The sequence below is a fragment of the Lonchura striata genome, chromosome W (assembly GCF_050655825.1).
Source record: "Lonchura striata isolate lonStrDom1 chromosome W, ASM5065582v1, whole genome shotgun sequence".
NCBI lineage: Eukaryota > Metazoa > Chordata > Aves > Passeriformes > Estrildidae > Lonchura > Lonchura striata.
Genome location: NC_140743.1, coordinates 1,677,546 through 1,689,229, shown reverse-complemented (window position 1 = coordinate 1,689,229; position 11,684 = coordinate 1,677,546). Strand labels below are relative to the sequence as shown.

The 11,684-nt window shown below is 44.0% G+C and overlaps 1 long non-coding RNA gene across 2 annotated transcripts; it reads right to left on the bottom strand.

Annotated features, from left to right (window-relative positions):
- Positions 1 to 415: 415 nt before the first annotated feature.
- Positions 416 to 7,931, bottom strand: LOC146762976 (uncharacterized). Of its 2 annotated transcripts, XR_014952677.1 has the most exons (3): positions 7,206 to 7,839; positions 7,000 to 7,053; positions 416 to 2,165 (listed from the first exon to the last, which is right to left on the bottom strand). It is a non-coding gene; the product is annotated as an uncharacterized LOC146762976 (long non-coding RNA). The 2 variants fall into 2 exon arrangements; XR_014952676.1 differs by lacking the exon at positions 416 to 2,165 and having other exon boundaries at positions 6,652 to 7,053; positions 7,206 to 7,931.
- Between the last annotated feature and the right edge of the window lie 3,753 nt (positions 7,932 to 11,684).

The window sequence follows — 11,684 nt, the reverse complement described above, 5'->3', positions numbered from 1 at the left end:
TCAGAGGCGTGTCTACTTTCAATTGGTCAATATCTAAATTGACCTCTTCCTTCCGGGAAAAATTATCTTTCCGTGTCAAACCACGACACTGGAGTAAACGGAGAAAATGTTATCTTTGAAACTGATAAGGTTCATTGACAGCTCCCAGATGAGAAGAGGAAATCTGTTAACCTAAACACTAAAAGAAACCCAGAGACTGCATTCCCTAATTCTAGTATATCACAATACTGGATTTTTGCTTCAATGCAAAATAAAATTTCTGAAGTTATAGCTAATTTGGCTTTTACTAACAGCTGCAGTAATAATTTTTGCAAACCTAACAGCCAAAATACTAACAGTTGCAGTCAGCAGTGATGAGATGGTCTTCTAATTCTCTTATCTGGTCAGTTTATTACAAGCAATTAAATAACAATACTTCACCTTTAACTGCTGCTATGCTAAATTTTTGTGGGACTAGTAACTCAAGTTCAGAGAGCTTCCCCCTTGTGCATGGCAGGGCAAGGACAATACACTTTTAATAGACTCCTGCAGGAGTCAGATGCTGTGCTTGCCAAACTTACAGTTTCACTGCCCCCGGACATAAAGTTAACCAGAGGAATCTCCCCTAAAAGACATAGGGGAAGTAACAGCAGTGCAGCAAGCATTTGACAAAATAGAAATTCAAACTCCACTTAAGAGATATCAAGTTCATGCAGTTAAAGAGCTTGATTCACTATGGAGTAACCCATTCAAAGAAACCCCTATGGGTTTGTCTAGGTTCGACAAGACAGGAATCTGCGAAGGAGGGCTAAAGCCTCCTGTGCAATGGAGAAGGTAAACCCCCTCCCTCCGAATTACTAGGAGTTTTAAATCAAAAGGCTCTCAGGCAAAGATATGGGAATGGGAGTAACAATTCTTTACTAGGAGAAAACTAGACAACAATTTAAAAAGGCAAATGCAATCGGTACAAACAAAACCAGTGAAAAAGTCCAGAACCTGAGGATTCGGGGTGCCAGTAGCAGTCCTGCTGGGACGATTGCTCCCCTTGCAGTGGTTGATGAATTGCAGCTGCAGTGGTGATCTTTAGAAGGGTATAGTTTTCCTCTGAAGATCTGGTGGCAGTGGGGCCGGTCTTCCTCTGCGCCGGGGTTGCCTCCGAGCTCCGCCGCCGTCGCCTCAGCGCGCTCCGGCTGCTTCGCTGCGAGTGCCGCCGAAGAGAGCTGCTTCTCTGGCAATCCCCCAAAGTAAAGAGCTGCTCTGTCCCCAAAAAGGTACCCCTTTATATCCAATAAAAGAGTGCTTGGCTTCCCCCTCTGGGTGGAACATCTCACAATAGGATGGTGTTACGTTACCAGCCCTGCATTGAATCAGTCAATGGCCCATTAGCAAACCATTACCTCTTAGGAGCAAAACTGGTTCTTGGAAAAGATAACAAACCTGCCCAACAGGTTTGCCTTCAACAGATGGCAAATAGAATACAAGCTTATCTTACAACCCAGGACAGGGGTTTGTGCTGTTTTCTTTTTCTAGGAATGCTAGCAAACCCCCTGTCCTGCCCCCCACAAAGATCAAAGGCTCAAGTTTGGAGTGGAGAGGGCTGCCAGCAGATTTACATGAGATTTACAGACAGATAAGAAGATGCAATAATCACTTTTTTCTCTTAAGCTCTTTTAACTTTTGATTGCTTCTGTGGTATACACAGGAACTGAATCAATATTTCATGGATTGTTCCTTCTTCTTTAATGATGATCAGTCTATAATAGGGTGAGTTTTCACTTCTTTTTATACGAACCTGCTAACAGAATCCAACGGAATTTTTAACTGCCCCCATAATTGCTTGTATTATCAGTTTGTTAATTCTTGTGATTTGTTTGTGCTTTCATGGATAGCAGCTTGGGAGAGCAAATATTATTAAGATTATATAAGACAAGCCATTTTATGTATTGTTAGTTTGATTTTTGCTAATTTTGTCTTTTTACTGAAAAAATAATGAGGGAAAAGTTTTACTTTTATCTTATGGATGTATACTTTTGTTTCAATCAATTAAGATCTTTACCTCACTTTTATAATCTATTCTAATCAATATGGTAGCTATAGTACATTCTGCGTCACACATGCTTCTCACTTGTGGGTACAATTCACTGTAGCAGCAATTACAAAAGAATATGATGAGGGCAGTTTGCCCACTGGGGAAAAAAAAAAAAAAAAGAGGAAAAAGAAATTTAGGATAATACAACTAAATTTTAAAGGGAATTAATTTCACTTATAATCCCACCAACATTAAAGCCACAGTTTTTGTTTTGTATCAAGATCAAATCACAATGAAGCAGTATTCTATCCTCTGGAAAATATAGGTTTGATGTAAAGATGTATTTGCATAATAAACTTTTGTATTAGAACTTTGTATGTTAAAAGTTACATATTCAACCCACATCCAATGGACACAGTATTGTGGAATACCTCACACCTATTACCCATTAAGATAATGAAGCAACATATGTGTGCTAAAAGTTAATTTTTCATGTTGTGTAGAATTGCCCAGTAGGACAAGAACATTACCTATAAATTCATCCAAATATATATGGATGTGGTTGCAAGAAAACCCTATTTTACGTGAACACACCTCCTTGACAAACTGAGGAACTGATGGATCAGCCTCCTGCACAGGTCTAACAGATCATGGTCCTGCACTGGGAACATCCCAGTTCTTCAAGGCCACAGCTATTTCACGTAATCTGTTGTTGCCGCAGCTCTGTCCACAGAGAGTAGCAGGCACAACTTTCCCAGGCATTGTCCTGGGGAAGGCTGTGAGAAGATTAGAGAAAAGAATGAGAAACAATTCTTATCTTCACTTGATGCACCTGTTGTTGTGCACATGTGTGTGGAAAAACTGCATTGACTTGTTTGTTCATCAAAAGTATGAAATTAGGATAAAAAGGTCGGGGGGGGGGGTCAGGGCATGGAATTTGCAGGCTTGGGCAAGGCTGGTAACCGCAAACAAAGATTGTGAAAGATCTTGCAGGACTGGCTGGAACTGATAACCACAGTGGAAGGAAACCCATCACCCCCACTTGTGCTGGATAAAAAGGGACTGAAGAGAAGGAAAGGTTGTCAGCTTTTGGCAGAACACAGATTCCCCAGCTGCACCCAGCGCTGTTTGCTTGCTATCGCTTGCTGTAATTAATAAAATTATTAATTGATCTTAAAAGGCTGAATCAAATTATTCGCCTCAATTTATAACAAATTTGGTGCCGTGACTTGGATTGGAACACCCGGAGAGGGGGCCTCGCTAAGGAGGCGCCCCACTGCCTTTGTTTAACAGTGGCCTTACGGGGACACTCCTCCCCGGACTCCGATTGATGAACCTAAAATCTGATAGCAAGCAAAGAACTGCCAGTGACCCCCTTAATCTTTGTGCACGAAGCCCCAGGCGAAGACACTGGATGGTGTAAGTATTTTCCGAAGGACCTGGTGTCCGGAGGAGGCCTGTTCTGGGAGAACGGGACCGCCTGGTCGGGGGTCGGGGATCCTGGAGTGTGACGAGTGTGGTGTATGAGAGGGGAGCCAGCAGCTCGGACTCCCCAAGCAAGTGCGGACCACATAGTAGTGCGGTTCCCATATCCGGCGATGGACTGGGCCACGAATTGAGGGAAGCAAGTGTGTGTGAGAGAAGGCACTCCAGAAGATGGGTCAGAGGAAAAGCAAGCCTGCTGAACCCATGGGTGGGGGAATCCCTGTAAAACTTCCCCATATTCCAGAGGATAGTCCATTAGGCTTAATGATTAAATATTGGAATGCCTTTCCTTCTAGGAAGGGAAAAGATAAAGTAAAAATGGCTCATTACTGCATGGAAGTTTGTGGGGGGGGAAACAAATAAGAGGGGATCAGTTATATTGGCCGGTATTTGGGTCTTTTGAGGATTGGATCTGTCAGGCCTTAAATATTTACATTAATTCAAAAGAACCCTTTAATCTAGAAGAAAGTGAATATGCAGCTCTCTGGATAAGAGGAGAGACAAGGGCAAAATTATTTGCTCTCAATATCGAGAGGAAGAAAAAGAGGTCAAAAGAAATTGAATTACCTCCAGGTATTCCCCCTCCCTACATACTGCCACCACCCCCACCTCTTCCATTGCCACCTCCACCGCCACAGCTTTTATACCCCCCCGCTCCCGGAACCTTTGCTAATCGACCACCCGGGTCCCTCGGCACTCACCCAAGAATTATCGGAGGATGAGGGACCGGAAGGTGAAAGGTTGGAGGAAAATATCCCTGAGGGTTCTCGGCGAGTAACCCGAAGCCAGACCTGACAAAAGGGAAAGCAAGAATTGGCTATATTTCCCCTTAGACAGCATGGAATGGGAATGGTGCCTAACCTAAATGTAGCGCAACCAGGACAGCCTGCCCAGATTCTGGGAATAGGGTACATATCCATCCCATTAAACTCAGGGGATGTTAGGGAATTTAAAAAGGATATGGGACATTTGTTAGAAGATCCTTTAGGGGTGGCGGAGCGGTTTGATCAATTTTTGGGACCTAATATTTATACTTGGGAGGAGATGCAATCCATGTTAGGGATTTTGTTTTCTGCAGAAGAAAGGAGAATGATTAGAGAAATGGGCATGAGAATCTGGGATGATGAACATCAACAGGGACCATTAGAAGATATTAAATGACCCCTACATAATCCCCAGTGGAATAATCAAGACCCGTTACACCGTACCCATATGGGCGATTTGTGAAATATAATAATACAGGGAATAAGGAAGGCTGTCCCTCGTGGACAGAATGTACAAAAGGCATTCAAGGAACAACAAAAGAAGGATGAAGATCCAACTGAGTGATTGGAGAGGCTGAGAAAAGCCTTTCAGTTATATTCAGGAGTGGACCTAACACTCCTGAAGGAGAGACACTGTTGAAAGTTCATTTTGTGGTAAACTCGTGGGTGGATATTCAAAAGAAGTTGGAAAAGTTAGAAGGGTGGCAAGCAAGGGGGCTGAATGAGTTACTGCGGGAGGCTCAGAAGGTTTATGTTAGGAGGGAGGATGAGAACTACAAGAAGCAGTCTAAGATTATGTTAGCAGCTGTAAGGGAAGGACAGAGGCAATCTCCCCAAAGAAGGGGTGGTGGTCACCCAGGAGGTTTGAGGGGAGCTGGTCGACAGGTGCATGAAGGAAGACAAGGTGGAGGAGATAGGATTGTTTGCTTTTACTGTGGGGAAAAGGGACATATGAAGCAGGAATGCCGACAAAGGATAGCTGATGAAGAGCAGTTTAAGGAAGATTAGGGGTGTCAGGGGCTCTATCTGCTGGGGACAAGAGAAAGAACAGAGCCCCTGGTAAAATTAAAAGTAAGTCCCCAGCAGCAAGAATATGAGTTCCTTGTGGACTCAGGGGCGGAAAGATCGACCGTCCAGACGCTTCCCCAAGGGTGTAAGATTTCATCTGAAATAATACAGGTGATTGGAGCCAAAGGGGAACCCTTTGGAGTACCTGTAATCAAGGATGTACTCTTAGAAAGTAACTCCAAATTAGGAATTGTGTCATTTTTATTAGTACCAGAAGCAGATTATAATTTACTGGGAAGGGATTTGATGATTGAATTGGGGATAGGGATAGGGATAGAGATTAGTGAGGGAGAACTGACAGTAAAATTGTGTCCTCTCCGGGCTGAGGATGAGAAAAAGATTAATCCAGAGGTTTGGTACACCCCTGATAGTGTAGGAAAATTAAATATTGAACCCTTTGAAGTAACTATTAGGAACCCGGAGATACCTGTCAGAATTAGGCAATATCCTATATCTAAGGAGGGGAGGCAAGGACTGAAACCAGAAATAGAAAGGCTTTTAGAAAAGGGACTTTTAGAACCATGTATGTCCCCTTTTAATAGCCCCGTTTTACCAGTAAAGAAACCCAATGGTAGTAATAGGTTAGTACATGATTTAAAGGAAATTAACATAAGAACCGTTAAAAGGTTCCCCGTGGTAGCTAACCCACATACCCTTTAAAGTCAACTTGGCCCAGAAAACCAGTGGTATAGTGTAATAGATCTCAAAGATGCCTTCTGGGATTGTCCCCTTAAGGAAACTTCTAGAGATTATTTTGCTTTTGAATGGGAAGATCCAGATACACATAGAAAACAACAATTGAGGTGGACAGTCCTTCCCCAGGGATTTACAGAATCCCCAAATCTGTTTGGACAAGCTTTGGAACAAGTACTAGAAGGTTATTCTTTAGGGGAAGGGATGGTGTTACTACAATATGTGGATGATTTATTAATTGCAGGGAAAGAGGAAAAAAAAAGTAAGGGAAGAAATTATAAAACTCCTAAATTATTTAAGCCTTAAGGGACTTAAAGTCTCTAAGTCAAAATTGCAGTTTGTAGAAGAAGAGGACAAATACCTCGGGCATTGGTTAACAAGGGGAACCAAGAAATTGGACACTGATAGAATCCAGGGAATACTTTCCCTACAAGCACCACGGAACAAAAGACAAGTCCGACAGTTACTGGGACTCTTCGTGTATTGCCGACAATGAATCGAAAATTTTAGTGGAAAAGTTAAATTTTTTGTCATGGTTTGACACTGGCACAATGCCAGTGCCCCCATGAAAATGTGATCCCTACCTTGAATGCTGTGAAGTGGAATCTAGAATAGAGCAAAGCAGGCCCAAGCTTAATAACAGGAAAAAAACTTTATTAAACCACTACTACTAAAGAAAAGAGAAAACTAAAGAAGGGGGAAAAAAACCACACAAAGATCCAAATGAAAACCTTGCAAAACATTCCTCCCCCCACCACCCAACTCCAACAAACCACAGTGAGACACAATCTGGACCCCAATCAGGTTTCCACCCTCCAAACAATCGACACTCAGTCTATCGAGGGAACAGAGTCTCTCCTGTGCCACAGACCCCCCAAGAAACACAGCTTCACATCCTGTGTTTCCATGTCACACATGGCACCGCCCGGAGAAAAAGTTTGCCATGATGACCCTTCTCCTTTCCATGCACAATGCTCTCACCACCAATGCATGGATGGTCAGACTGCCTTTAGGATTTTTCCTTTCAAGGATGCCCTGCCAAGAGGGGAGAAAACAACAGTTCAGTTTTTCATTGTTTGGGACCACAGTTCCCCCCCATTTTCCCCTGGGGCCGAGGGCTCAAGAACAGAGATCTTCTCTTCTCTTTCCTTTCCAGGGCAAGGGGGTGCCACCACAAACCCCCTAACCTTTTCTCTGTTCACTCCACTTTTGTCTTTTTCTCAGCTGAAGCAGGTCTCTTGACTCACTGGCATCCTCCCAAAACACAGTCCCTCTTGAAGGAGAAGATTTGGTTCAGGTTGTGGCTAACACGGAAAAGTCCAGCCAAAAGCCACTCCTTGTCCCCCTCCCATCCAGAATTCCTCCTTCCAACATCCCAGGGTCCAAGGTGTCCCTCTTCCTCTCTTTCAAACCGAGGAGGGGAAAGGAAAATTCACAAAGCTTTCATTTCTCAAGAAAGGGTTAAAAGTCCGAACTCCCAGGATGGCTCGATGCCCGGACATCCAGCAACTCCCACACAACTGGGCACCTTGCAGCAGCTCCCCCCGCTCCTCCTTCCTTGCGGCTTTCTCTCTCCCTCTCGGGAGAGGAACTCTGGGGGGGGAAATGGAGACATCCCAGATTTCTTCCACCCTTCCATCTGCAGGGGCCAGCCCGGTTCCAGTCCTTTCACCACCCTTGGGGCTTTCGGCCTACCTTTCTCAGGCCATGGGGGCTTCCCCTCCCCCACCCAGCTCGTGGCTGGGCGGGGGAAGGTCTGCACTGCACGCTGACCGGAACCAAAGAGAGCGAGTTCCCCTGGGAATTCTGCTTTCAACCCCTCTGTGCTCTCAGAGGCGTGTCTACTTTCAATTGGTCAATATCTAAATTGACCTCTTCCTTCCGGAAAAAATTATCTTTCCGTGTCAAACCACGACATTTTTATATAAAAAATTAACTAATGATGGGTTATTGAAATGGAGCACCAATGATGAAGATCAATTAGAAGCATTAAAAACTGAACTAGTCAATGTTCCAGTCCTTAGCATTCCAGATTTGAAGAGATCATTTTACTTATTTATTAGTGTAAATGAGGGAGTAGCATATGGTTTGTTAGCTCAGGATTGGGCTGGAAAAAAGAAACCAGTAGCATATCTCTCCAAACTCCTGGATCCCGTTAGTTAGGGGTGGCCCACATGCTTACAGGCTATAGTGGCCGCTGCTCTCCTGGTAGAGGAAGCTGGGAAGATAACCTTTGGAAGTGAGCTAAAAGTCTTATCTCCCCATAACATTCGTGGAGTTTTGCAACAGAAGGCTGACAAATGGATAACGGATGCCAGACTCCTAAAGTATGAAGGCATCCTAGTCTCCTCTCCTAAGTTAAGTATAGAAACAACGGGCCTGCAAAACCCAGCCCAGTTTTTATATGGAGAACCAATTACAGAACTAACACATGATTGCCTCCAACGGATAGAGGAACAAACAAAAATAAGGCCGAATCTTGAGGAAGAAGAGCTAGAGGAAGGGACTTGATTGTATGTAGACGGGTCCTCTCGAGTTCTGGAAGGGAAAAGGAAATTCGGGTATGCTATAATAGATGGGAAAACATTTAAGACAGTAGAATCTGGTCCCCTTAGCCCCAGCTGGTCAGCACAAGCATGCGAATTATATGCGGTGCTTAGGGCTCTAAAATTACTGGAAGGAAAAAGTGGGACTATTTTCACTGATTCTAAATATTGCCTATGGAGTACTTCATACTTTTGGAAAAATCTGGGAAGAAAGGGGACTTATTAACTCACAGGGAAAGGGGCTGGTACATAAAGAATTGATTCGGCAGGTATTACAAACCTTGAGAGGGCCAGAGAAAATAGCCATTGTCCATGTAAAAGGACATCAAGCAGGGATTGGAAATTCGATACAAGGAAACAATTTGGCGGACCAGGAAGCGAAACGAGCAGCCCTGATGAATCTAAAGCCATGGAGAGGGCTTGTCACAAGGAGAGAGGATTGCTCCCCTTGTGGAGCTGACTTAGAAGATCCACTGTGTTGGGTTTGCTGGAAATACTATGGGATAGACTCAATAAAATGTGTCTGTGATACCCCTCGAAAGAAACATTGCTGGTTTCATAGACCTATTGATTACATACTAGCCTTCACTGTGCAAGAAAAGGAGAAATTAGGCCAGATGGGGATAAGAGAAAAAGAGGAAGGCAAGTGGGTATTGTCCGACGGGCGGGAAGTACTCCCAAAAGGGATGGCAATGAGGGTCCTACAAGCAATCCATGAGAAAACCCACTGGGGTACACAAGCCTTGGTTGATCAATTTGCTATAAAATATATGTGTATAGGAGTCTATAACCTTGCAAAACAGGTAACTCAACAGTGTTTAACTTGTCAAAAAGTGAATAAACAACAACTGAGAGAAAGACCAATGGGCGGCAGGGAGCTAGCACAAAGACCCTTCTCACACATACAAGTAGATTTTACAGAATTACCAAAAGTGGGGAGATATAAATATTTATTGGTACTGGTAGACCATTTGACCCATTATGTGGAAGTCTATCCTACTGCCCGAGCCACCTCAAATACTGTAGTAAAAGTATTACTAGAACAAATTTTTCCCCGATATGGATTAATTGAATATTTAGACTCAGATAGGGGACCTCATTTCACTTCTAAAATCGCAAAAGATGTTTTAACGGCCTTAGGAACCCAGTGGAAATATCACACTCCTTGGCATCCACAGAGCTCGGGGAGAGTGGAAAGGATGAATGGGGAAATAAAAAAACAACTGACAAAATTGATGCTAGAAACCAAGATGTCATGGGTCAAATGTTTGCCTCTGGCTTTATTAAATATTCAAACTCATCCCCGAACTGATGTAGGAATCTCCCGATTTGAAATGCTATTTGGAATGCCTTATGATATGGAAGCCCCTACAGACCATCCGTGCTTGAAGGATTCCCAGATTAAGCATTATATCATACAAATTATGAGCCGAAGGCAGGAATTGAGGGAAAAAGGGATGTTGACACAGAGGCCACCTTTAGACATTACAATACATAAAATCAAACCAGGGGACAATGTGCTTATTAAATCTTGGAAAGAAAATTCTTTAACCCCACGATGGAAAGGCCCCTTTGTTGTTCTGCTTACCACAGGAACTGCGATACAGACAGCTGAGAAGGGGTGGACGCATACCAGTCGAGTTAAAGCTCCGATGACCACAGATGACCAGTGGAAAGTGACCAGCCTGCCTGGGGATTTGAAGGTTACCATTAAGAAAAACTGATGAACTCTGTGTGTACCATTCAAGTTGATCACAAAGGGGAACAAAAGGGATATGATTACCTGCTTGTTAGTGATTATTTGATAATTTGTAATAAGGTAGATTGTGATTGCTATCCTTTTGTGTGCTTTGCGTGTAAAGTTTGCCAAGAACGGTGGTGGGTCCATTGCCAAAAGGGGAGGCTGCCAACTGGGGTCTGTACGGAATGCTATAAGGCTGAACAAAAGTTAACCAAAATTGTGTTAAAATTAGGGGAATTGGAAAATCAGTGGGTTCGTTTTGAGTCTGAGGATTGGTGGAAAATATGCACAAAAGGAGTGCATCCAGGAAACTTTTGTTTCCATACTAACAAACCCACTCCATTTGTTGCCCAAATTATAAAAGGGTGTTGTCGGAGGGAACTAAAGGGGGTCCCGTGCAACCCACCCCCGGTCAAGGATAAAAACTGGGAACAGTACAAGGTTAGGCAGGAACAGGGGAAGGGACACCCAGGCGAGTACCGCTGCTGCCGAGAAGATGGTTTACCTTGCGGCTCGAAGCCACTGGGTCGGCGAGCGAGGCAGAGGGGAAAAAGCCAGGTCCCCCCACAATGGAATAATGCTAAAATGCTCCAACTATTGCCAACCGAGTACTAGGTTCCCCTGGACGACCCGTCTGATTGCCCCTGAAACACCAAAAAGGCAACAAACCCAAAAAGGGAAAACAGGATATTATGCAGTAAAAACAAGGTCAGGACCCCACCCTTATTGGCAGATTATAAGTATTTTAATGCTTTATATCATACATAAAGGGGAGGGTTCCCCGGCTCTGCACCAGCCCTTTAAGTGGACGCTAACCGGAATAGATGGCAGGGTAATTCGGAGTCAGATAACATCCGGACCCCCTATTTTTACCCCACAGTTATGTGAACTAGCCCCTGTAGAGCCCTGTTTTAATACCGCGGGATTTTACATGTGTCCAGCATCGAACTCAGGGAAAGGGTATTGCAATTACCCTGGAGAATATTTCTGTGGGTACTGGGGGTGTGAAACAATAGCCTCAGACTGGCAAGCAGCAGGAGATAAATTTCTTAAAGTATCATGGGGACCCTATGGGTGTACACCTCCACAAAAGGATTCTAGTGGCGCCTTCTTGGGCGGGTGGAAAGAGAGTTGCCAATTTGTGCATTTAAACATAACTGAGCCCATAGACCCAGGATGGATGGTGGGAAGATCATGGGGCTTTCGGTATTGGGAACCTGGAAAAGACAGAGGGAGCGTATTTACCATAAAGAAAGGGCCTGTACCAGCAGACACACAGGCAGTGGGCCCTAATCCTGTAATAGTTGGGGATTTAACAGCTAGGAACCTGATAACAGATAACCAAACTACAACTCCTACAACACTGCCAAGTGGGGATT